This window comes from Chiloscyllium plagiosum, unplaced genomic scaffold, assembly GCF_037043375.1.
Source record: "Chiloscyllium plagiosum isolate Xiang-an unplaced genomic scaffold, Cpla_swu_hap1 HiC_scaffold_49, whole genome shotgun sequence".
NCBI lineage: Eukaryota > Metazoa > Chordata > Chondrichthyes > Orectolobiformes > Hemiscylliidae > Chiloscyllium > Chiloscyllium plagiosum.
Genome location: NW_028270187.1, coordinates 12,851,643 through 12,875,457, shown reverse-complemented (window position 1 = coordinate 12,875,457; position 23,815 = coordinate 12,851,643). Strand labels below are relative to the sequence as shown.

The 23,815-nt window shown below is 44.7% G+C and overlaps 1 long non-coding RNA gene across 1 annotated transcript in view; it reads left to right on the top strand.

The window, feature by feature from the left end:
• Nucleotides 1-23,815, top strand: part of LOC148135595 (uncharacterized) — a 134,093-nt gene that overhangs the window by 16,302 nt on the left and 93,976 nt on the right. Inside the window, exon 3 of the long non-coding RNA XR_015754997.1 lies at nucleotides 5,468-5,527. This is a non-coding gene — a long non-coding RNA (uncharacterized LOC148135595). The remainder of the gene's footprint in view (nucleotides 1-5,467; nucleotides 5,528-23,815) is intronic.

Sequence of the window (23,815 nt, the reverse complement as noted above, 5' to 3'; positions counted from 1 at the left end):
TGCCTCTCTCCTTGTTAATATTTGTTCAAAACTTGCCCTGCAATCAAACCAACCTTTCATCATTCAGGGGAATACCATTCAATGTATCGATGCCCAATGTTTATTTTGAAAACTCTCCTGAAGGATGTTGAAATGTCCTGTTACACAAAACGTGTTCCATGTGACTGATCTTCTTTTACAGTGTTAGGCCAGAGATTGCTTGTGTGTCTGAGGAGTCGCAAATGGTGCTACACATTGTGTAATCAGAGTACCAACTTGGACTTTCATTCAAACGTAAAGTCATCGAGGCAGCTCAGAGCGATTGGGCCGAAGATACTAACCCGAGAAACTCCTGCAGTGATGTTCCAGGTTTGGGGTGATTGACCACTAAGAATTACAAACATAAGAATCTGGAGTAAGAGTTGGCCATCTGGCCCTTTGAGCCTGCTCCGCCATTCAATAAGGTCATGGCTGATCTTTTCCCAGCCTCAGCTCTACTTACCCAGCCTCTCACCATAACCCTGAATTCCTTTACTCTTCAAAACATTATCTTAGCTTTAAAAACATTCAATGAGGAAATCTCAACTACTTCACTGGGCAGGGAATTCTACAAATTCACAACCCTCTGGGTGAAGAAATTCCTTTTCAATTCAGTCCTAAATCTGCTGCCCCTAATTTTGAGTCAATGCCTTCTTGTTTAGGTTCACCTGCCAGTGGCAATTTTCATTCTGCTTCAATCTCATCTATTCTCTTCATAATTTTATATGTTTCTGTAAGATTCATCCCCCACCAACCTTCTAAATTCCAATGATTATAATCCCAGTCTACTCAGTCTCTCCTCTTAAAGCAACCTCCTCAACTCAAGAACCTAGTGAGCCTCCTCTGCACCCCCTTTAATGCCAGTACCTCCTTTCTCAAGTAAGGAGACCAAAACTGCACACAGAACTCTAGATGTGACTCACCAACACCTTATACAGCCACAACATATCCACCCTGCTTTTAAACTCAATCCCTCAATAAAGGGCAATATTCCATTTGCCTTAGTATTTACCTGTTGCAGCCTTCTGTGATTTATTCTCAAGGAAACCCAAGTTCAACTGCACAGTATCTTATTGCAAATTTTTACTGTTCAAATAATAGTCCTTTTTACTATTATTGCTACTAAAATGGATGACTTCACATTTACCAACATTGTACTCCATCTGCCAGACCTTCACCCACACACTTGAACATATGCCTCTAAACGTTTGCCATCTGCAAACTTTAACACACTACATGTGGTCCCCAACTCCACACCATCTGTGTAAATTGTAAACAATTGCAGTCCCAACACTGATCCCTGATGCACGCCACTCGTCATTTATTGCCAACCAGAAAAGCATTCAAATTTCCCCACTCTTTGCTTCCTGTTAATTAACCAACCCTCTGTCCATGCTAATCGATTGCCTGTAATGCCATGCACCTTCATCTTATGCAGCAGCCTTTTGCACGGCACCTTGTCGAATGCCTTTTGGAAATCTAGATATATCACATCCACTTGGTCCACATTGTTCAGATTACTTATAATGTCTTCATAGTATTCTAGAAGATTAATTAAGCATGGCTTGCTGTGCCTGGCGATTGGGACAATTTCTATCGAGATGCCTTGCTATTTCTTCCTTGATAACAGACTCGAGTATCTTGCCATGACATATGTTAAGCTAACTGGCCTATAATTCCCCATTTGTTTTCTCTACCTCCCTTCTTAAACAGTGGCATCATATTTGCTATTTTCCAATCTGCTGGAACTGCCCCAGAGTCCAGCTAAGTTTACAAAATTACCAAGAGCGCCATCTCTTTTAGTCCTCTCAGATGCAATCAGTTAGGGCCAGGAGACTTTTCTACCCTTATATCTGTTAGTTTGTCCAATTTCTAGGTCCTCACTGCAACAGGCTGGAGAAGAAATTGCAGGGGTCCTGGCTGATATTTAGCCACAGGTGAGGTCACAGAAGAGTGGAGGGTGGCAAACGTATTATTATTCAAGAATGGTTGCAAAGAAAAACCTGGGAACTACAACCATTAAGCCTTAATCTATCTTAGGTAAATTACTTGAAGATTCTGAGAGATATGATTTACATGCGTTTGGAAAGATCAGGTTTGATATGAAATGGTCAGCATAGTTTTGTGAGTGTGTGAGGTCTTGTATTTTGGAAAGACAAATCAAGGTAGGAGTTTCATGTTGAATCATAAAGCCTTAAGGAGTGCAGTGGAATAGAGGGAACTTGGAGTTCAAGTTCACAGTTCTGTCAAAGTGGAGTAATAGGAAGTTGGAAGAATTGAAAAAGGCAAGTTATCGTTTGAATAGGAGAGAAAGTTCAAAATATCAGTGCAAAGGCTACAGCAGGTCACAAGGAAGGCATTTATTGCGAAAGGAATTGAGTAGGGAAGTAGGTAATTGTTGCTGCAACTGTACAAGGGATTGGGGTTTCCACATCCAGAGTACTGCGGACAGTTTTGGTCCCATTCCTTGAGGAGAGATGCAGTTGAGTTCGAGAGAGTTCAAAGGAGATCACTGAATTGATTGCCAAGCTGAAAAGGTTAGTCTTATGAGAAGAGACTGGTACAATTTTGATCTCTTGAGGTCAGAGGCAGTTCAGAAGAGATTCACCCAATCATTTCCAGTGATGAAGGGTTTGCCTTAGACGAGAGATTGAGCGGTTTCTCTGGAGTTTGGAAGAGAGGAAAACTAACTTGAGGGCTATCAGATGCTAAAGGGGGTATTGACAAAGGAGATGAAGAGAGGATGTTTGCTCTTGTGGGAGATACTAGAACGAGAGGTTATCGGTTCAGGATAAGGAGCTGGGCAGATTGAAAACAGAGATAAAGAGGAATGAATTCCCTCAAATGAGGAAGGGGTTGTAAATCTGTGGGATCACTCCCCCCGACCACCCACCACCCAGGACACTGGAGGAGGAGGAGACAGATTGTTAATCAGTGATGGGTCAAAGGGAGTGTTTGCAGGAAAGTGGAGTTGAGGCTTAGATGGGATAGCAGAGCAGGTTCCTGAGGGGTTAAATGGACTCAACCTGATCCTCGACTGTATATTCTTGTGGAGTTATATTGTTAGTAGCAAAACAACTAGGATGGAGAAAATGAAGTTTGATTTAACAAAAATAGGTTTAATTCATGAACATTGAAAAATAAAGACAAAATTGATTCAACACAAATTTGGCGAATAACGTTGGTTGAAAAAAAATGGAAAGACAATACATTTAGGGGGGTAAAAAAAAAACTAAAGCGGGTGCAGGAGCAGAGGGAGCCTGGGGGTTTATGTCCACAGATCAGTGAAGGCAGCATAACAGGAAGAGAGCAGTTAGTAAAACACACAGCATCCTCGGCTTTATTAATAGGGGCATAGAGACCAAGAACAAGGGAGTGATGTTGAAGTTGTACAAGACACTGGTGGACCTCAGCTGGAGTGTCAGAGAGAGAGAGAGCGAGAGGAGAGAGTGATGACTGATATGTGGTGGTTTAAGCTGAGGGTTACCATGCCCCACACAAGGAGAAGAGATGGAGAAGGAGAGTCCTTTGTGGTAACCCTAGCCAGTGAGAGATACAAACCCACACTCAATCTTTCTCCACATTTCAAACCAGCCATCCAGCCAAATGAGCTAACCCAACAGCCAACACAAAGCAGAGGGCAGAAAAGAAATTAATTCCGGTGACAGCACAAGTATTGAATGGAGAATAGTAGATCATATTGGAGATAAATATTTGATCTGTTGGGTATTTCGTTGTATAACACCTTACCGTCACCGGCAACAGAAGCTGAATTTAGAAATACATTTGACAAAGGGAGTTGGCACTCCATTACTCAGGCTGGTTTCATTCTGTTCTGAACACCTTATTTAAGGAAGGATGTTCAGACCCTTCAGACAGCGTGAAGGAGATGTATGGGAATGATACCAACGATGACGGATTTTAGATACAGGGAAAGGTTCAGGAGATTGAGCTTATTCTCTTTCGAGCAGAGAAGATAAAGTGGTGACCTTATTGAGGTGTTGAAAATTTGAACGATTCTGACGGGAAAGCAAGTTATTGTTTCCCATTCATTGGTTTATTAGTAACTGGCTGGAAAAAAATTCAAGATTGTCAGTGACAGAGAGTGAGATGAGGAGAAACGTATTGGGTTGTTGAGTTTGGAATGTGCTGCTTGGGAGGCAGATTCTATAGGATGTTCGAAACGAGAGCTGGATATAAATTTGAAAGGGATGACGTTAGAGGGCTACAGTGATAGGGCTGGAGAGTGGGATTAGCTGGGTATCTCTTTCAGGAGCTGGTACAGACACGAGTGGCCTTCTTCCGTACAGTAAAAGTTTGATTCTATGAACATGAAAGTTCTGAACCAGATTCCGGACAATTCCAGGAGGTCATTCCTTGCCAGGGATTTTTGCACGTGAACAGCAGCAAATTGTTGTCACAAGTGGGATTGGAACTTGGTTGGGTAATGGTCTGGAAATATTTCATTCCATGGGAGGTGATGGGAAGTCGAGCTGAGGGCATGAGTGAGGACAGATCTGCAAGAAATTTCGAATATGCAGAGATCGGGTCAAGTCTATTGAATGGTGAATGTGAATCTGTGAACTGCCGATCCTACATCATTACGTATTGGTCAGCGTTCATGCTGGTATTCATCTGATTGGGAAGATCAATAAAAACAAGCCTCTGGAAGCATAGGAAGGAAGTTTGGGTTGTTTCCTCAACAACAGAGAAGGTTGATGGTGGAGAGGTCATGATAGAGGTCTGTAAGATCGGTAATGTTGTACAGCAGAGAGACCTATGGGTTCAGGTACATAATTCTTTGGGGTTTGTGTCACAGGTAGACAGGGTGTTTGAGAAGGTGTTTAGAACACTTGCCTTCATTGCTCAGTCCATTGAATGATGGAGTTCAGACACCATGTTGTGGTTGTACAGGACACTGGTGAAGCCTGTTCTGGTCTGTTGTGTCCAGTTCCGGTTGCCTTGTTATGGGAAGGAAATTATTAATCTGGAGAGGGTTCAGAAAAGATATATCTGTATGTCATTAGGAATGGAGCGATTGAGTTATAAAGAGAGGCTGGATGTGCTTGGGACTATTTTAATCAGACCATAGAAGTTTGAGGGGTATGGAGGTTTATGAAATCATGATGGTCATAGATGAGGTGAATGGCAGGTGTCTTTTCCCAAGGGTGGGAAAAGATCAGTGGACATATTTTTCAGGTGAGATGGGCAACTTTTTTTTATGGCTAGTGGTTCAAGTGGGGATTTAACTTCCAGATGAAATGGCCAATACAAGGACAGTTACAATGTTTAAAAGACGTTTCAAAAAGTAAAAGAATAGGAAAGGTTTGGAGAGATATGGGCCAAGTGCAAACAAGTGGGACTAGTTTAGGTTGAGATTATGGATGGCATGGACTAGTTGGACTGAAGGATCTGTTTCCTTGCTGTATGACTCCTTTTATTTTTGCAGCAGCAGAGAGCGGCGGGAGCTGGGCGGAAGTGAAGTCGGAGCGCAAAGCTGGTCGGGAAGGTAAGTGATTGTTATTTAAGAACTTACCTCTATGCCAACGGTCTTTTTTGCAGCAGAGAGCGGCGGGAGTTGGGCGGAAGTGAGGTCGGAGCGCAGACTGGTCGGGAAGGTCAGTGATTGTTATTTGAGTGGAGAAGGAACCCGAGACACTACATGTGTAGTGTCTCCCACCCTCCCTCCTCCTCGAACCTAAAAAAAAGGGACTCAGTCAGCTGAACAGGTAAGCAACTTAGTGTTCTTGTTTTGGAGACTAAGTGTAGAGTTATGGCAGCGCATGGCCATGGATTGTTCCTCCTGCAGGATGTTTGATTTAGGGGTGACCACCGATGCTCCTGCCGACTTCATCTGCAGGAGGTGCAACCAGCTCCAGCTCCTCACAGACCGCGTTAGGGAAATGCAGCTGGAGTTGGATGAACTGAGAATTATTCGAGAGGCTGAGAGGGTGATAGATAGAAGCTACAGGGACATAATTACGCCAGAGAACAGAGGCAGCTGGATGACAGTTAGAGGTTGGAAGGGGAGGAAGCAGGCAGTGCAGGGATCCCTGTGGTCGTTCCCCTCAACAATACGTATACAGCTTTGGATACTATTAGGGGGGACGGCCTAGCAGGGGTAAGCTGCAGTGACCGGGTCTCTGGCACGAGGTCCGGCTCTGAGGCTCAGAAGGAAAGGGGGAGAGGAGGAGAGTGCTAGTTATAGGAGACTCTATAGTTAGAGGGACAGACAGGCGGTTCTGTGGACATGGGTGAGACTCTCGGTTGGTTTGTTGCCTCCTGGGTGCCAAGGTCCAAGACGTCTCGGACAGTGTCTTCAGAATCTTTAAGGGGGAGGGTGTACAGCCAGAAGTCATGGTGCACATTGGCACCAACGACATAGGTAGGAAGAGGGGTGGGGAGGTCATTCAGGAGCTCAGGGAGTTAGGCTGGAAGCTAAAATCTAGGACGGACAGCGTTGTCATCTCTGGGTTGTTGCCGGTGGCATGTGACAGTGAGGCAAGGACTAGGGAGAGAGTGCAGTTGAACACGTGGCTGCAAGGATGGTGTAGGAGGGAGGGCTTCAGGTATTTGGACAATTGGACTGCATTCTGGGGAAGGTGGGACCTGTACAAGCAGGGCGGGGGTTGCACCTGAACCAGAAGGGCACCAATATCCTGGGAGGTAGGTTTGCTAGCACTCTTCAGGGGGGTTTAAACTAATTTGGCAGGAGGATGGGGATCCGGACTTGTAGTCCAGCAAGTAGGTTAAAAGTTTTTCAGGATGTCCAAGAATGTAGGGAGGCTGTGGAGAAGGTAGCACTGACAGGGAATACTTGCGGACACAGAGATGGGTTCAAGTGTGTATACTTCAACGCAAGGAGTATCAGAAATAAGGTGGGTGAATTTAAGGCGTGGATCGGTACTTGGGACTACGATATTGTGGCCATCACGGAAACGTGGATAGAAGAGGGACAGGAATGGTTGTTAGAGGTTCCTGGTTACAGGTGTTTCAGTAAGATTAGGGAGGGTGGTAAAAAAAAGGAGGGGTGTGGCGTTGTTAATTAGAAATGGTATAATGGCTGCAGAAAGGCAGCTCGAGGGGGATCTGCCTTTGGAGGTAGTATGGGCTGAAGTCAGAAATAAGAAAGGAGCAGTCACCTTGTTGGTAGTTTACTATAGGCCCCCCAATAGCAGCAGAGATGTGGAGAAACAGATTGGGAAACAGATTTTGGAAAGGTGCAGAAGCCACAGGGTAGTAGTCATGGGCGATTTCAACTTCCCAAATTTTAATTGGAAGGTCTTCAGATCAAGTAGATTGGACGGGGTGGTTTTTGTGCAGTGTCCAGGAAGCTTTTCTAGCTCAGTATGTAGATTGTCCGACCAGAGGGGAGGCCATATTGGATTTGGAAAGGGTACTGAGGGATAGGATTTATGAGTATCTGGAAAGACACTGCTTGACTAGGGACAGCCAGCACGGATTTGTGAGGGGTAGGTCTTGCCTTACAAGTCTTATTGAATTCTTTGAGGAGGTGACCAAGCATGTGGATGAGGGTAGAGCAGTGGATGTAGTGTACATGGATTTTAGTAAGGCATTTGATAAGGTTCCCCATGGTAGGCTTATGCAGAAAGTCAGGAGGCATGGGATAGTGGGAAATTTGGCCAGTTGGATAGAGAACTGACTAACCGGTCGAAGTCAGAGAGTGGTGGTAGATGGTAAATATTCAGCCTGGAGCCCAGTTACAAGTGGAGTTCCACAGGGATCAGTTCTGGGTCCTCTGCTGTTTGTAATTTTATTAATGACTTGGAAGAGGAGGTCGAAGGGTGGGTCAATAAATTTGCAGACGATACGAAGATTGGTGGAGTTGTGGATAGTGAGGAGGGCTGTTGTCGGCTGCAAAGGGACTTAGATATGATGCAGAGCTGGGCTGAGGAGTGGCAGATGGAGTTCAACCCTGTCAAGTGTGAGGTTGTCCATTTTGGAAGGACAAATAAGAATGCGGAATACAGGGTTAACGGTAGGGTTCTTAGTAAGGTAGAAGAGCAGAGGGATCTTGGGGTCTATGTTCATAGCTGTTTGAAAGTTGCCACTCAGGTAGATAGAGCTTGTAAGAAGGCCTATGGTGTATTAGCGTTCATTCGCAGAGGAATTGAATTCAAGAGTCGTGAGGTGATGTTGCAGCTGTACAGGACCTTGGTAAGGCCACATTTGGAGTACTGTGTGCAGTTCCATTCGCTTCACTTTAGGAAAGATGTGCAAGCTTTGGAGAGGGTGCAGAGGAAATTTACCAGGATGTTGCCTGGAATGGAGAATAGGTCGTACGAGGATAGGTTGAGAGTGCTAGACCTTTTCTCATTGGAATGGCGAAGGATGAGGGGTGACTTGATAGAGGTTTATAAGATGATCGGGGAATGCTCCCTACGTGCCTGGATGGTTGCAGCTCCAAAATATTCGAAAAGCTCAACATCATCGAGGGAAAAAGCAGTCCCCACTTAATTGGAACCACATCCACAAGCACCTACTCCCTCTACTACCCATGCTGAGTAGCAGCAATACCAAGATGTACTGCGAAAATACACCAAAGATCCTCCGGCAACACCTTCAAAACCCATGACCACTTTCATCTAGAAGGACAAGTGGAGCAGATACATGGGAACACCCACCCTCTACAAGTTCCCCTTTGGGCCACTCAGTGTCCTGATTTGGAAATATAACACTATTCCTCTGGTGTCATTGGGACAAAATCCTGGAATTCCCTCCCTCAGGGCAATGCGTGTCTATCTACAGCACATGGACTGCAACAGTTCAGGAAAGCAGCTTATCCCTACCTTCTCAAGTAGGCAACTAAGGATGAGTTGGGCAATAAGCACAGGGTCCAGTGGATGATGCCCATCTGTCATGAGTGATTAATAATAAAAAAGGTTGTAAATTACCCCAGGCCTCCACCTTCCCTCTGTGAGCTTGTTCTGGAAGGGTAGGCGCAAACTTTGTAGTGAATGTTGATGCAAAATACACGTTCGATGTTATTGAGTCACCTGGTTCGTGAACTGCTTTGAAAATGTTGCGATTCTGCCAAGAGCTTAAGTTTTATTACTGTTGAGTTGGGGCTGTGACCTTAATTATTACTCCATATTTAATTTTGAGGCATTGTTTTCTGTTATTTTAACATTCTGATCTTTAATCTTTTGGTTCACTTTACTTATTGTTTTTTTGATTATCGATGACTCCGAAACAGATAGCAATTTGGTGTACTCAGTTTTCACCATCTCAAAACCAAGAAAGACTGGTAAAGAATATAATATATATATATATACTTTATAACATTTCTGGTTCAGAGAAAATGGAGATTTTCTTTGGTTTATCTTAACCCTCAAAAACCCAGCCACTTTTAAACATCGCTAGTGTTTCCCTTGCTTATAGCATGGAGCAAAGGTCTGCCCAAGCTTTTTGAATCTTTTTACATTTGAATTTATTAATCGTCGATAGTGTTTGCAACCATCTAAATCAGAGATCTTCCATTTTTGTCAACTAAATTAACAATGTGAATTGGAAGAGGGAACTTTACACTGATGGCTAATTTCTTTACCTTGCATCTTGTTTTCAGGGGATTCATACATTTTAGGCCCTGGGACATCAATCTGTTGATTGCCCCAGTACAACAGCTTATTGTCTGAGAATGATCCCTTCTGGCCTTGGTCTTTGGGGGCAAGGAGCCATTTGTTCTGCGTCTAGCATCATTCACATGAGGAGTGTTTCATTTAATTGCCCTGAGTGTTTCTTTGATCTCACAAAAATAGGTGGAAAGACAGGTAGTATTGAGGAAGGGGGTAAGGCTGCAGAAGGATTTACAAGAAAAATCCCAAGGATGAAGAGCTTGTCATATGAGGAGAGGTTGAGGAATATGAGTCTCGACTCGTTTAGAAGGGTGAGGGTGAATCTGGTTGAAACTTGGAGAATACTGAGAGGCCCAGATAGAGTGGACATAGAGAAGATGTTTCCACGAGTAGGAGAGACTAAGACCCGAAGGCGCAGCCTCAGAGTGAAGGGAACTCTATTTAGATCAAAGATGAGAAGGAATTTCTTCAGCCACACAGTGGGAATCTGTGGAACTCATTACTGCAGACGGCTGTCATTATGTCTTTAAGACGGAGATAGGTTCTTGATCAGTAGGAGGATCAACTGTTACAGAGAGAAGGCAGGAGAATGGGTTTAACAAACGTATCAGCCATGGCGGAATGGCAGAGCAGACTTGATGGGCCGAATGCCTGCTGGATATTATGGTCTTGGTTAATAAGAAACTAATAGCCTGTGATGCATCACAAAGTTTAGGCACTCAGATTCAGAGCTTTCTGATCATGTGCTATGAGCCAGCCACACTAAAACGTGTTCAGGCAGCTGGACGATCAACACAACATACAGGCTAGGAGCCCACAGGACCCTGCTTACCCCATTCTACACAGCTGCAACTGATCTCATCCCAGCCTCACTGCAGATTCCTGCCCCCCTCCCTTTAACCCCTCACTGATTAACAATCTGTCTGTCCCCTCCTTCAATTTATTCAGTGTCCCGACATGCCCCCACATACTGGGAAGTGAATTCCCAGAGATTCCCACTCCCTCTGCCTTGGAGAGAAGCCATTTCTCAACATCTCTCGTTTCAATCTGTTCCACCTCCTTCTCCTGAAACAATGTCCCTCTCATTCTAAATTGTCACACCGGAGGAAACATCCTCTGTCTCCTTTGTCAATCCCACCTCCTTTACCACCCTATATCCCTCAGTTGGATCTCCCTTATTTCTCTAAACTCCAGAGCATATTGGCCTGAACTGCTGAATCTCTCGACGACAAACCCCTCATTTCTGAACATGAAATGTACAAAATCATGCTCGATGGCATCTTGGATGTAGCTTACAAATCTCAAAGTGAGTTAGTGATAATTTCCGAGAAGTCTTCAGTCCAGAAAAAGGCCCGAGTCTGTGCTGGTCAGAAACAACCACCTCAATATTCTCTTATCCCATTTCCCCAGCACTTGGCTCCATAGCCTTGGCGTCACGAGTGCACATTTAAATCCTCCTTCAATGTGATGAGAGTTTCTGCGTCTCCCATCCTTACAGGCAGTGACTTCCAGATTGCACACCACCCTCTGGGTGAACAAGATTTTCCTCACATCCCTTCAAAACTTCCTGGCCCTTATCTTCAATCTATACCCCTCCCCCACCTCCATCAAGCAGGGAAGTTTCTTCCTGCCTCCCCTATCTTCATCCCTCATCATTTTATACATCCCTCTCTTTCAATCTACTCTGCTGTAAGGACATCAACCCCAGTCTGCCGAGGTGGGAAAGGCAGGAAAGTGGAATTCAAGATAATCAGATCAGCCATGATCCCATTGAATTGCAAAGTAGATTTGGTGGGCTGAACTGTCTATTTGGTGCATCTTTCTAATCATTGGAACTCTCCAGGCCCCAAGGGAATATGCTGGTAATTCTCCCTGTGCATCCTCTCCCACTTCATTTAGATATGAACCGTTGGTAAAGTGTCTTTTCTTTTATTTACAGCTCACTCCAATAGTGCATCATGGAGGAAAGTTATTTTGCAATGAAAAAGAGGGCAGTTAATTTTTAATCAGCAGAGTTATGTTTTTACCAAGTGGTTAATGTAAAGTTACCATTGTCTAATTAGACAGAGGGAGAAAGAGGTGTGGGGGAGAAAAAGCAAACAGCTGTTTTATGGTTTATCCTGAGGGACACCACATCTAAAGCACAGGGAATGATCACTCACAGTAATCTCAACCAGAGCAGCAATTGAATGCATGCTGTTAATGTGACTGTACATTGTAAGCCTACTATAGAATCAACTGAGCTTACCAACCCCAGCATGGTAGTGGCAAAAACATTGGGTGGCACAGTGGTTAGCATTGCTGACTCACAGTGTCAGGGACCCAGGAACAATTCCAGCCTCGGGTGACTGTTTATTGGAAGTTTGCATTGGTTTTCTCTGGGTGCTCTGGTTTCCTCCCACAGTCCAAAACTGTGCAGTTCAGATGGAGTGGCTTTGCTAAGTTGCCCCTGGTGTGAGAGTTATGTACGCTAGGAGGATTAGTCATGGGAAATGCAGTGTTACAGGGATTGGAGAGATGGTGGGTCTGGGTTGGTTGCTATTCAGAGGGTCAATCTCTGGAACCGATGGGCCAAAGGCCTGCTTCAACGCTGTAGGATTCTATGATGTGCAGGTTAGCGGGATTGGTCATGGCTAATGCAGGGGGGTTGGGTCAGGACCGAGTGGGATCCTCTTCACTGGCTTGGAATAGATTGGATGGGTTGAATGGTCTCTTTCCACACTGTATGGATTCTGTCGACATCAATGTTTAGCTCAATGGTTTGGGACAATTTATTCCGGTCTCAATTTTGATGAGATTCACTTTCAGTTTCTGAAATAACGGCGAAGCAAAATCCTATGTTTTCAGCCCCCCAGAGTATGCCCTGCAGATGTGAATTTGAATCTTGCCGTGGCAGGTGGTGGATTTGGAATGTGATTTTAAACAAAAACAGATCTGGAGTTCATGACAGTTGTCAGGAACAAACAATCATCTGGTTCAAAATTGAAGATTGAGGTGAGGAGGAGTTTCTTCTGAGGGTTGCGTGTTGTTGGAACTCCTTGCCACAGAGAGCTGTGTGTGGGGACAGGAGTAGTTTTAAGGGTGGGATAGATAGATTCTTGATCAGCCAGGGAATTGAGGGTTACATGTTAAGTGCAGGAAAGTGAGTGTGAGGAATGGGGTATCAGCCACAATGCTACTGAATGGATGAGCAGGCTCGAGGGGCCAAATGGCCTTCTCCTGATCCTGTCTGTGATGCTCCTCAAGGGAATTAAATCTGACCTCCTCACCCGCTCTGCTCTGAACGTGATTCCTAACCCTTTGCAAACTCTTCACTGCCTTCCGGCTGAGCAAGTTGATTTGTTCAAGGACATTTCTGAATTGCATCCACTTCCCACCTTGGAAGAGATGACCACATCCTGTTCAGACTACAGAGAAATAACATTTGTCAGAGTCAGTTTTTGACTTGTCCCAATCATGTGCTTTGCCAAGACAAATTGGTCTGTATAATGACCCCACATATTCACAGCTCCTCCTGTACATTCTGATTGTCTTTCAGGTAAAGTTTGTTATTCTCATCCATTTTCACAGAGTCATGTAGCACAGAAACAGGCCCTTCAGCCCAACTCACCCATGCTGACAAGGTTACCCAAACTCAACTTGTCCCATTTACCAGCATTTGGCGCATATTTCTCTGCATCTTTCTTATCCATGTACCTTTACAAATGTTTCTTCCATGTACCTGCCTCTACCACTTCCTCTGGCAGCACATTCCATATACTCAATGCCCTCTGTGTGATAAATTTGCCTCTCAGGTTCCTTTTTAATCTTTCCCCCATCACCTTAAACCTATGCCCACTAGCTTTGGACACCCCTACATTGGGGAAAAGACTATACCTATTTGCCTTTTCTGTGCCCCTCGTGATTTTATAACCTCTATAAGGTCACCCCCTCAGCCTCCAACGCTCCAGGGGAGAAAAGCTCCCAGCTTATGAAGCTTCGGCTTATAACTCAAACCCTGCAACCTTGGTAACATCTTTGTAAATCTTTTCTATAACCTTATGAGCTTAACGACATCCTTTCCACAGCAGGTTGGCCAGGACTGTACACAGTATTCTAAAATTGGTCTCACCAACATCCTGTACAACTATAACATGATGGCCTGTCGTCCGTGCTCTGACCAGTGAAGGTAAGCATGCCAAATGCTTACTTCACCACAGTGTCAAGCTGCAATGCCACATTTAAGGAACTGTCTTCCTTCACCCCATAGGTCTGTTTGTTCAGAAACACTCCCCAGACGATAGCATCAATAAAGATGTATCTAGACAGATGCATGAATGGACCTCTCAATATTCTGTAAGTTTCAATCAGGTTCTCTCTCATCTTTCTAAACTCCATCAAGATAAGAACCAGAGTCCTCAACCTCTCCTCATATGAGAAGTGCTTCATCCCTGGGATTTTTCTTGTAAACCCCCTCCTAGTTCAGCACATCCTTCCTGAGATAGGGGGCCCAAAACTGCTCACAATGTTCCAAATGTGGTCTGACCAGAGCCTTATACAGCCTCAGCAGTACATCCCTGCTCTTGTATTCTAACCCTCCCAAGATGAATGCTAACATTACATTTGCCTTCCTAACCGCCAACTGAACCTGCCTGTTAACCTGAAGAGAATCCTGAACTCGGACTCCCAAGTCCCTTTGTGCTTCAGATTTCCGAAACCTTCCCCATTTTAGGAAACAGTCTCTGTCTCTATTCTTCTAATCCCATTGCATACCCTCCCACACTGTCATCCATCTGCCAACCGAACCTTAACAGGATCCTGAACTCGGACTCACCCCCGAGGACCTTGTTTGTGCTTCAGGCCTGGCAGCATCTGTTCAGAGACAGACAGAGAGAAAGCGGAGTCAACGTTTCGAGTCCGGGGCAGCCGTCCTTCGGGAGAGTGGCCTTTGGTCTTGATGTGCCGCCGCACAACTTCTTGTTCACTCCCACCTCTCTGTGTGTATTTGTCATTATTATTGAGTTTGGCGAGTCCCGGAGCCGGCCCTGTTGTTTCTCTCTCCTGAAAGGGTTGTCCCTTTAAAGAGCCTTTCCCCTGAAGCAGCTGCTAACGGTCACTTGGGGCACGAGGCGGCCGTTAACCGCCATCTCGCGCGGGGCCTGAAGCTAAAATGGCGCCGGGGCCACGCGGGAAGGAAAAGCGCCGAGGGAGAGCGGACTGTGTCAACATGTCCCGTTCCCGAGGGTCAGGATGGTGGTTATTGGGGGGTGGAGGGGGACAGGAAAAGTTCCGTCTCCCAGTGAGGCACCTTGTACAAACCGTGAGGTCTCTCTATAACTGTTTGAATGTCCATGACTTGCTTTTATTCTCTGACTATATCGATTGATCTTGTACAAACTGCGAGGTCTCTCTCTTTATGTGTCTGTGTCTCTATCTCTCTCTGTTGGACTGTCTATGACTTGCTTTCACTCTATGTCGATTAATCTCGATGACGCTGTGATTTCGTGCCTCTTTCTGACTCGGTTTGATTGTGTTTCTTTATAACTCTACGTCTCTCTGTTTCTCCCTGCCTCTCTATGACCCTCTGACTCTCTCTGTGACCGTGTCTCTCTCTGACTGTATAGTGAGTACTGTTTGTTGTTGAACACAACAACAACTCCTGCCTTAGAAAAGTGCCTTACAGTTTGGTTTAATCTCAGGTATCCCTGTGTCAGTCCTAGAGCTGAGTGTCCACACTGGAAATGAGGTAGTGGAGGGAGACAGCACCTCGTTAAACCATTCTGTTTGACCCCAGTTGAATATATTTTCTGTAAGGATGGTGAGGAGATTTACTGGGAATACTCCAACCACTGCAGAACTGTACTACAGTTAACAACATCAGCAAAAGTCAAGAGGGCAATTAGCACTGTGCTGTTTCAAACCAGCAGGCAGAGTGTCTCCTGAACAGCAAATTTATTGCCATTTCGGTGAGTTTTTAAGCAGCTCTATGCAAATTGACATTATCGGAACAATGTGATAGCACTGGGCTAGCATGCAGAGGGAGATTTACTTGGATGTTGCCTTGCGGGCTGGAGAGTTTCAGTGATGGAGAGAGATTGGACAGACTGGGGTTGTTTTCCTTAGAGCAGAGCAAAATGAGAGTGTGGGGACATGATTGAGATGTATAAAATGATGAGGGACGTAGATAGGGTCGACAGGAAGAAACGTCCTCCTCTTCCCCCATTTCCCCCCCCCCCCCCCCAAGTGGAGGGATGAATGATTGGGGAGGGGCATAGATTTAAGGTATGGGTCAGGAGGTTGAGAGGGGGATGTGAGGGAAAACATTTTCACCCAGACGGTGGTGGGGAGCCTGGAACTCACTGCTGGTAAAGAGTGGGAGAGGCAGAAGTCCTCATCACATTGAAGAACGATTTAGATGTGCATTTGCAATCCAAGGCTAGAGTCAGATTAAGTTGTCCTTGACGTTTCATATGTATATTGCTGCAGAAATAGGGGCTTGGATAAAGTTTATAGCCAAGGTCTTTTCCCAAGTGCAGGGAGTCCAAAACTAGAGGGCATTGGTTTAAGGTGAGAGGGGAAAGATTTAAAAGTGACCTGAGGGGTAAATGTTTCACACATAGGGTGGTGCGTATTTGGAATGAGCTGCCAGAGAAAGCGGTAGAAGTGAGTACAATAACAACCTTTTAAGAGAGATTTGGAAAGATACATGGATAGGAAAGGCTTTGATGGATATGGGCCAAACACAAGCAAATGCGGCTAGTTCCGTTTGGAGACCTTACGACTGGGATTGTGGTATTAGACAACTAGACAACAGAGAGGTGGTTACTTTTGACTGGCATGGAAGATGTTCAAAGTGAGGTGCGGGATGTTGACAGTATGGTGGGGGGAGGGGAAGTGCGACAGTAACCCCCAGGATGGTGATAGTGATGTTAACCCCCAGGATGTTGAATGTGGGGTGAGGGTGGGGACAGTGATGTAACCACTGGGATGTTGATACTGCGGGGAGTGGGGACCGTGGCAGTCACCCCCAAGATTTGATATTGCAGGGGTTGGGGACAGTGGTAATACCATTGAACATCAAGAAGGCAATGGTTGGATGGTGTACCATTTGCTGAAAATGTGTTGCTGGAAAACGCAGCAGGTCAGGCAGTATCTAAGGAGCAGGAGAGTCGACGTTTCGGGCATGAGCTCTTCTTCAGGAATGGTGTACCATTTGGCCATCCATAATTAACAGAAATCTTTCGAAGTGTAGATTTTACAACAGATGGGTGGGCGGTGAGGACAAAGGGGGTTTGTCCTTATTGCGGTTGGGGGGCTGGGGTTCCAGGGCGGAGGTGCGGGACATGGATGAGATGCATTGGAGGGCATCTTCAACCACGTGGGAGGGGAAATTTCGGTCTTTGAAGAAGAAGGCTACCTGATGTGTTCTGTGGTGGAACTGGTCTTCCTGGGAGCAGATGCGGTGGAGGCGGAGGAATTGGGAATAGGGGATAGCATTTTTGCGAGAGGTAAGCTGGGAGGAGGTGTAATCCAGGTAGCTGTGGGAGTTGGTGGGTTTGTAAAAAAAAAGCTGTGTTGATTCGGTCCTCTTGGATGGAGATGGAGAGGTCTAGGAAGGGGAGGGAGGTGTTAGAGATGGTCCAGGTGAATTTAAGGTCAGGGTGGAATATGTTGGTGAAGTTAATTAAATGTTTGACCTCTTCCTGGAAGCATGAGGTGGCACCGATGTACTCATTAATGTAGCAGAGGAAGAGGTGGGGAGTGGTGCCAGTGTAACTCCAGAAGATGGACTATTCTTTGCAGCTGAAAAAGAGACAGGCATAGCTGGGACCCATGTGCATGTCCATGGCTACCCCTTTTGTCTGGAGGAAGTTGGAGGATTGGAAGGAGAAATTGTTGAGTGTGAGGATCAGTTCAGCCAAACGAATAAGTGTCAGTGGAAAGGTACTGGTGGGGACGTCAGGAGTGGAAGAAACTGAGGACTTGAAGGCCCTGATCATGGTGAACAGAGGTGTAGAGGAACTAAATGTCCATGATGAAGAGGCATTGGTGGCCGAGGAAACTGAAGTCTTGGAGATGAAGGGCGTGGATGGTGTCCCGAACAGATGTGGGGAGTTCCTGGATCGGGGTGCGGGGGGGGGGGTAGAGTTGGTGAAGATGAGTTCGGTGGGGCAGGAGCAGGCTGAGACGATAGGTCGGCTGGGGTAGTCAGGCTTGTGGAACTATGAGGTTGAAAGCTGTTAGTGGGAGATCACCTGAGGTGATGAGGTTGTGTATGGTTTGGGAGATGATGGTTTGCTGATGTGGTGTGAGGTCATGGTCGAGGGGGTGGTAGGATGCGGTGTCTTCGAATTGGCGCCTGGCTTCAGAAGTGTAGAGGTCAGTGTGCCAAACTATCACTGCACCCCCTTTGTCCACTGGTTTGATGGGGACGTTGGGGTTGAGGTGGAGGGGCTGCACGTTGTAAAGGCGAGAGGTTGGAGTGGGTGAGGCGGTTGATATCACGACGGCAGTTTGAAATGAAGAGGTCAAGGGTGGGTAGCAGGCCAGCACGGTGTCAGGTGGATGAGGTGTTTTGGACGTGGGAGAAGGAGTCTTTGGTGGGAGGGCGGTTGTCTTCATTGTAAAAGTAGGCACGGAGGCTGAGACTGCAGAAGAAACGTTCAAGGTTGCAGCATGTGTCAAGCTCATTAATGTGGGACGGTAGATGCCTTTACCGAGGAATAAATGTTCGTCCTCAGTGAGGAGGAGGTGGTCTGGGGAATGGTGAAGACACAGCAGGGATGGGAGCTAGAGCCTGGAGTGGTGCTGGAGTTCACTATGGTCCTTTTGTATTTTGCATAGTGCAGAATCTAACAGGGAGAAATGATATAAAAAGTTGGTCTTCAGAATGCCAAGAGTTTTTGTTTCAGTGCATAGTGATGTACTTTTATGAATTTGGTGAAGTAACAATCAGTGTAAACTGAATCCACTTGCAACGAAGTGAAAGTGCGATGAACAATTCAACTGCATTGGAGCTGACTGACCATAATGTTCCTTGTATAGAAAAGATAGTTGGCTAATTTACTTCTATTTTCTGATGTAGACAGAACATTACCCTGCTCTGTAGTGAGATGATGCACCATTAGTAGTACTCTTACGTTGCTAAAGGACTTTTTTTTTGTCATGCAGTGCAGAATATGTAAACTGCCAAATTCAATTTTATGGAACAATCAGCACTGTTCAATTCTGTTTGAAACTAAAATGAGCAGTTCTACAAACCTACCAATTTTGGCCCTTTCTCTCTCTTTCTCCGCTGCTTTGAAGGGTGATTATTAAATTCCACTGATACATTGTGAAAATTGCAGCCAGATTTCATGCTTTTTTTTTAGATACATCCCAAGGAAGGGGAGGAGGAATGCAGAGCTCTTTGTAGAAAATTGCAATCAATTTTGAAAGAAGAACATAATTATCCAAAAAAAGAGAGTTTCTGGTTGGACTGAACTAGACAAAACAAAGTATTCTGAACTAGACAAAACAAAGTATTCTATTGCAATATGAAGAAATGGAGAATAATGATGTGATAAAGATGGGGATGGCAGCTCCTCTGCTACCATGATCCATTTATGTAAATGGATGCTGGCTGATCAGGATGAAAATTGTTAGCTGGTTGTTTCTGATCGATGCGGAATCAAAAGGTTTAAAGGGCCTGATTCTGTGCTGTAGGCCTCTCTGACAAGGGATCTGTGGGTAGAAATCATTTTGAATGTAACATTTTGCAATGTCAATGGAACAACATGGCTGTTAGACATTGTAACGTGTATGGATGGAGTATGTTTTTGAAAGTCAGCATTAAGTCAGAGAGAGAGAGAAAGAGACTGTGTGTCTGTCTGTCTTTTGGGGGAGGGGGTGAGGGGGAAATGTTTGGTTACGTACCCACACATTAATCATTCTATGTCAGGCTTTGATACAAAATGTACACTTGGAATTCATATTATTTGATTGCTGTGTCTATATACATGACAAAAGATAAATTGTCATTCTCAGTTACTGATAGCTGAAATGTTTCCATCAATATCAATTTGTCCACAATATCTACTTTACACATGGTTGCTCAAAGTAATCGCATCAGCTATTTGTTCGCCTTGATTGTAATATTAAAACTATTGTTAATAAATGCAGACAATATAAAGATTGGTGAAATTGTGGGTAGTGTTAGATTTGGAAGTAGGTGAGCACTTTGGAGACTATGATCACAATTCTGTCAGATTTACCTTAGTGATGGAAAGGGATAGGTGTACTCCACCGAGCAAGAGTTACAGCTGGGGGAAGGGAAATTACGATGCAATTAGGAAAAATTTAGGAAGCGTAGAATGGGGAAGGAAACTGCAGGGGATGAGCACATTAAAAATGTGGAGCTTATTCAAGGAAAAGCTCCTGTGTGTCCTAGATAAGTATGTACTTGTCAGACAGAGAGGATGGTATAGAACGCGTGAGCCGTGGTTTACTAAGGAAGTGGAATCCCTGGTCAAGAAGAAGAAGAAGGCTTATGTTAGGACAAGATGTGAAAACTCAGTTAGGGTGCTTGAGGGTTACAAGGAAGTCAGGAAAGACCTAAAGAGAGCGCTCAGAAGAGCCAGGAGGAGACATGAGAAGTTGTTGGCAGATAGGATCAGGGTTAATCCTAAGGCTTTCCATAGGTATGTCAGGAATAAAAGAATGATGAGAGTTGAATTAGGGCTAATCAAGGATAATAGTGGGAAGTTGTACGTGGAGTCAGAGGAAGCACTAAATAAATATTTTTTGACAGTGCTCACTATAGAAAATGAAAATGTTGGCGAGGAAGATACAGAGATACTTGCATCTAGACTAGAAGAGATTGAGGTTCACAAGGAAGAGGTATTAGAAATACTGCAGAGTGTGAAAATAGACAAGTCCCCTGGGCTGGGTGGGATCTATCCTAAGATCCTCTGGAAAGCAAGGGAAGAGATTGCCGAGCATTTGGCAGTAATCTTCAAATCATCATTGTCTACAGGAATAGTGCATAAGGACTGGAGGATAGCAAATGTGGTTCCTTTGTTCAAGAAGGGTAGTAGAGACAACCCAGGTAATTACAGACCAGTGAGTCTCACTTCAGTTGTTGGTAAAGGTTATAAGAGATAGGATTTATAACCATCTAGAAACTAATAATCTGATCAGGGACAGTCAGCATGGTTTTGTGAAGGGTAAGTCGTGCCTAACGAATCTTATTGAGTTTTTTGACAAAGTGATCAAACAGGTAGATGAGAGTAAACCGGTTGATGTGGTGTATATGGATTTGAGCAAGGCGTTTGATAAGGTTCCCCACAGTAGGCTATTATATAAAATGCGGAGGAATGGGATTGTGGGAGACATAGCAGTTTGGATCAGTAATTGGCTTGCTGAAAGAAAACAGAGGGTTGTAGTTGATGGAACATGTTCATCTTGGTGTCCAGTTACTAGCGGTGTACGGCAAGGGTCGGTGTAGGGTTCACTGCTGGTGGTCATTTTTATAAATGACCTGGATGAGGGCTTAGAAGGGTAGGTAAGTACATTTGCAGACGACACTAAGGTCGGTGGGAGTTGTGGATAGTGACGAAGGATGTAGTAGGTTGCAGAGAGACATAGGATGCAGAGCTGGGCTGAGAGCTGGCAAATGGAGTTTAATGTGGACAAGTGTGAGGTGATACACTTTGGCTGGAGTAATCAGAATGCAAATGACTGGGTTAATGGTAAGATTCTTGGGAGTGTAGATGAGCAGAGAGATCTCGGTGTCCATGTACACAGATCCCTGAAAGTTGCCACCCAGATTGACAGGGTTGTTAAGAAGGCATGCAGTGTTTCGGCCTTTATTAATAGAGGGATTGAGTTCCGGAACCAGGAGGTTATGCTGCAGCTGTACAAAGCTCTGGTACGGCCACACTTGGAGTATTGTGTAAGGTTCTGGTCACCGCATTATAAGAAGGATGTGGAAGCTTTGGAAAGGGTGCAGAGGAGATTTAGTAGGATGTTGCCTGGTATGGAAGGAATGTCTTACGAGGAAAGGCTGAGGGCCTTGAGGCTGTTCTCATTAGAGAGAAGAAGGTTGAGAGGTGACTTAATAGAGACATACAAGATAATCAGAGGGTTAGATAGGGTGGACAGGGAGAGCTTTTTTCCAAGTATGGGGATGGCAAACATGACGGGACACAACTTTAAAGTGAAGGGAGATAGGTATAAGACAGATGTCAGAGGTAGTTTCTTTACTCAGAGAGTAGTAAGCGTATAGAATGCTTTGCCTGCGACGGTAGTAGATTCACCAAGTTTAAGTGCAGTTAAGTCGTCATTGGACAGGCATATGGATGTACATGGGATAGTGGTGAGATGGGCTCAGATTAGTATGACAGGGCGGTGCAACATCGAGGGCCGAAGGGCCTGTACCGAGCTGTAATGTTCTATGTAGAAATTTGTCAAAGGATACAGCAGGAGATAGATCACTTGCAGATATGGGCGGAGAAATGACATTGAGTTTAATCCGGCAAAGTGTAAGATGCTGGACTTTGGGAGATCAAATGTTAAGGACAGGTGCGCAGTAAATGGCTGGACTCAGAAGGATCTTGCGGTTCAAGTCTATAGCTCTCTGAAAGTGGCAAGTAGTTAGGGTGGTATCTAGAGGAAGGTGTCTGGCATGCTTGCCTTATTGATCGGGGAATTGAGTACAAGAGTCAGGATGTCATACTGCAGCTTTATAAGACTTTGGTTCGGCCATACTTACAGTGTTGTGACAAAAGATTAATTCTGTCCTTCTCCGTTACTGATAGCTGAAATGTTTCCTTCAATATTTGTACTAGCTATCTACTTCATATATAGTTGTTCAAACTAACAGCATTGTCTATTTGTTCACCTCGATTGTAATGTTAAAAGTATCCTTACTAAAGTACAGAACCCATGAGGACAATCTCAATCGGGACCTTAGGTTCCTGTCACAATGTACACTCTCTCGCTCACACACACACACTCATGCAGGCCCTCTCATCCACACATACATACACCCCCACACTCTCACCAATGCATGCACCCTCTCACAGGCTTATACTCTGTCACACTCATACACACTTTACCAAGCATCCATACACATATTTGCATGCGTACTCACATTCAAATGCTCTCTCTCTCACACACTCAAATGCTCTCAGTCTCTCTCATACATACACAAGTCTCTGGGGTGAATTTGCATTTGCAGAATTATATTTGCAGATACATTCTATTTTGCTCAAAAAGAGCACAATCTGCAGGCAGTCAATCCATGTAATATTTTATAATTTCCTACTTTGGTAATAGGACCAGTCTGATTCAAGATTGGGATACAGACAGACTCTAACCTCACACCTATCTGAGTTGAGATGTCACCCTTCTTTTTCAATAAAACCCGAAGTCATCTTGAGAATGTGACTTAAAAGAAGTTCTTGGATGTATATATTAATGAACTGAAACCTGAAACCCATTCTAAAAGCTGAAATACTGAACAGCAATCTAGGTTTGTTCAATATATCATTTCATTTGCATGACACTGTAATCTTTTGCAATAAATTCTGTGTCTCACGATTCTGTTTCACAGTTACCTGATGAAGGAGCAGCGATCTGAAAGATAGTACTTCCAAATTAACCTTCTGGACAATAATCTGGTGTTGTGATTTTTCAAATGTGGTTGCCACATTACAGGAAGGATGTGGAGGATTTAGAGAGGGTGCAGAAGAGGTTTGCCAGAATGTCGTCTAACAGGTATGAGCGACAAAGAGATGCTAGAAAAACCCAAGTAGTTTTCTTCTGAGCAGCAGAGGCCGAGGACAGACTTAATAGAAGTCTATAAAATTGTAAGAGTTGTAGCTCAGGTTAAGGTTCTGGTTCTAGATTTTCTCGCTGAGCTGGAAGGTTCATTTTCAGATGTTTTGTCACCATACTAGGTACCCTTATCAGTGAGCTTCCGGATGAATCACTGGTGGTATGGCCCGTTTTGTATTTATGTGTCCACTACATTTGACAAACAGCCAGAAAACAGGATCCATGAACATCAACTAGCCACAAAAAGACATGACCTACTCTCACTAGAATCCTTACATACAGATAAGGAAGGACACCACTTCGACTGGGATAACACATTCATCCTAGGGCAAGTCAAACCAAGACGCACGAGAATTCTAAGAAGCATGGTATTCCAACCGGAACTCCATCAACAAACAAACTTG